A 3,743-nucleotide genomic window follows, 5' to 3' on the forward strand; every position below is an offset into this window, starting at 1 on the left:
GACAAGTTATTTAAAATCTTTATGACTTGTTTGTAAAATGTAAATAATAAAAGCATCTGTATAGGTTGTTGTAAAAACTCAGTGAACTCATAAATGTCAAAAGCTTACAGTAGTGCCTAACAGAGCAAATTCTCAATGTAGACTGGCCAGTATTATTATTAGCAACTAGCAGACAATGGGAACCACTGCATACTTTTGAACAGAGGTCTAACATGATCAGAACCACACTTTAAACATTTTTTTGAGTCTATTTAAAAAACCATACTGAAACACGGTATGAGTATGCAAGAACATCTATAACAAATATTTAAGGGAGACTGTATTAAGAGTAGAGTATATTCACATTCCCAATTTCTGTCTATGCCACTCGCTCCCAGCCTCCTTTGAGAGTTCTCATGAGGGACTTCCCTGGTGGCCCAGTGGTTAAGACTCTGAGCTTCCACTGCAGGGGGCCCGTCAACAGGAAGATCCCGCATGCCCTGCCTTGTGGCCAGAAAGTCCTCATGAAAGAAACGGTAATTGGTAGTATCAGTGCAGACTCCTTGTTTAGTAATGCCCCAAACATGAGAGAAACTAGTTATTCTGTGTAAGTTCTTGGAACAATCAATATTAAGTTTAGATGGCAGATTTTAACCCTTCCCATAGAAAACTTTTCAACATCTTAAGTACGGAGAACACAATTCATCATCCTGACTTAGTGACTCAAACTCCGTACCAACATCTGTACATGCCTCATATACAGATGTGATCGGCCTAAGTCAGCCCAAGTTGCAATCTTAAACTTGAAAAATTTCTCACTTTTCCTCTTTATTATGAAATTCAGAGTTGCGATATTCATGTATACCTGTCCTCAGAGCTCTCCTTACGGGTAGGAAGCAGAGCTGCAGTTAGTTTGTGGTGTCCTCCCCCTCCCTCTGCAGAGCCCTTTGGTTTTCTCATTCTTCCCAGATAGGTTCGCTCTCCGCCTCAGCAGGTCCCGGGTGCCCGGTCACCATTCACTCTGCACTCATATCTCCTTGCAACTTCTAGCATTTCTTCAGCACTCTGTCTTAGTAAGCTACCAACATCTCATCACAATCCTCTTTAAATGAACTTGGAAAAAAACATTTTAGTTTCAAAGCAACTAACAAAAGGGACCAAATAGGGCTTCCCTGGTGGCGCAGTGGTTGGGAGTCCGCCTGCCCATGCAGGGGACGCGGGTTCGTGCCCCGGTCTGGGAGGATCCCACATGCCGCGGAGCGGCTGGGCCCGTGAGCCATGGCCGCTGAGCCTGCGCGTCCGGAGCCTGTGCTCCACAACGGGAGAGGCCACAGCAGTGAGAGGCCCGCGTACCGCAAAAACAAAAACAAAAGGGACCAAATAAATATTTGTTGAACTTGAGTTCTATGTGTTTTCACCTCTCACTGCTCAAGACTATCAAAAGTCTGGTCTTGAGATAGTGGAAGTTTTCCTTCTGTAAACCTCCTGTACAGTAAATGGGAGCCTAGACTTCAAGTCAACAGACTTGAAGTTCACCTGCTAGCCAGGTAACCTGGGGCAGGTCGCTTAATCTCAAGGTGCCTCTACTTATCTCACAGGGCTATTGTGAGAATTAAATAAAATACATGAAGCCAAAATTCAAGCCCATAGACAAACGTAAGCTTTTTGTCTCTCAGTTTTCTGTCAAACTATAGTATTGGGGTGAAACAAGGCCTCTGATACCGTAAAGGAACACCAGAAGAGTCCGTACTCAAAAATAACTCCCCACATACACCAATTTATTCATTATGATAAACAAGCTCCTCTTTCAAATTTCTCCTGGTAGAGCTAACGCTATTGTTCATTCATGCTTTTGTATACCACTCTGGTATTACAGGATTGGACATAGCTCATCTTGTGTTTAGTTAACTGTACACATCAACTCTTCACTAGATCCGTGAATTCTCAAAAAGGAAGAGTAAAATTCTCCAGCAGTTGTACTTTGAAATGTCATGTTCAATATTACAAATTTTTATTTTATTGAGTGGGGATGAGAAGGCCCTACTGCATTTGTTTTGCAAACTTTCAGAAGTAAATATCCACAAAATCTTAGGAAGAGGAGAGGAAGAGATGCCTAAAAATAGCCAAGTCCCACTGAATGAAAAAGAAGGAAATTAGGTTTTACTAAATGTCTATCTACTATGTGCCAAGCATTTCCACATACTTCATTTAATTTTGTATAAACTTCAAAACAGCTCTGAACAAAGTATTAGTCTGGATGAGGAAGCACTTCCCTGGAGGTCCAGTGGTTAAGATTCTGCCCTCCCACTGCAGGGGGCACGGGTTTGATCCCTGGGTCAGGCAGGGAACTAAGATCCCGCATGCCGTGCAGCACAGCCAAGAAAAAGTATATATATAATAATAATATTCTGGATGAGAAAAACAGGGCTCTAATGACTGAATGGGACCATTTTCTCTTCAAAAAAAAAAAAAAGAAACTGAGAAAAAGGACAAAAGGGATAGACCAACGTAAGTTAGACATCTAATTTCAACTACGTTCAAGTGCCAATTCTTCCCTGATTCCTTATCTTTCCATCCTCATTATGGACATCAAGGAAAGGATCTTCTACATGCCCTCCCTTAACCCTGAAGAACTTCTATATCAAGCTCAAACTGTTTGTGGGGAGAAGGTGAAGAGACAGTAATTTGCAATTACTTTATAACTCTAACATGAGGAATTGAAGTGGTATTTAAAATGCATTACATAATCCCAAGCTAAAATAAGCCTCCATAACAAACTATATTAAACATAACTTTCTACACCAAAAGCAGTTGAAGCCTTAATGTAGTTCTTTTAGAATATTTTCAATGAAACTTCAAACAAAAGATTTCAGAGAAATGTTTCTACAACTCTAGTTTGCCACAGTGCTGAGGTAAAAAAAAAAATCCACACCTCAACAGTGGGTGGTATTCTTTCCATAAAATATATTACTGTAGAGCATCACTTACCATCTATATGACTCTGAACAGTTTTAACTTCTATGCCTCAGTTTTCTTCTTTCTAAATGGGACCAGCGCCTGTCTACCCTTCATAGTTATTGGAAGTATATAAGACACTACATCACACACCCTTACCTGGTTCCAAAGCATTCTCCTACCAATCAGTCGCCCAGTGCCAAATACATCTATATAAGCTCTTATTAATTTTGTGCTGACTTGACACAAAATACTGAAATTGATGAAGATAACAGCAAACCCCTAACACACCACTACAAGCTATCCACAAACCTGTTAAAAAGAGTACTGTCAATTCACATAGTACTTAAGATGAGTCACTGTATGAAAAAACCTTTAAATCATATATGAAAGAATTCTTACATGAAAGAAATTTATTTTCCCAAACTTGATTGTAACCGTAAAAAACTTCACATTACGTATAACAACTTGTGGAAGAAGCTTTTCTAAACTACTACCAATAACTTCTAAAAATTCAATCAACTATATTATAGAAGAAAATTATTTTTCTATTTTGTCTACAGAAAATGACAGTGTAAACTATGATATGAAATACCAAAGTAAATGCAGATCAAAATATGAAGGTATATGACTATTACTGATGGGTCAGGCATAAACAAGAATATACAAGAATATCATTGTTAATAAAGAATATCACTTTTCCTCAATTTTGTGATATACAAACGTATTTGTCAGCTTAAAAAATTTTGTTGTGATTTATTTTCTCATTCTAGATAAAAGTTCGCCTTCATACTCAAAAGATAATACAT

The sequence above is a fragment of the Monodon monoceros genome, unplaced genomic scaffold (assembly GCF_005190385.1).
Source record: "Monodon monoceros isolate NGI ecotype Baffin Bay Population unplaced genomic scaffold, NGI_Narwhal_1 Super_Scaffold_2, whole genome shotgun sequence".
Taxonomy (NCBI): domain Eukaryota; kingdom Metazoa; phylum Chordata; class Mammalia; order Artiodactyla; family Monodontidae; genus Monodon; species Monodon monoceros.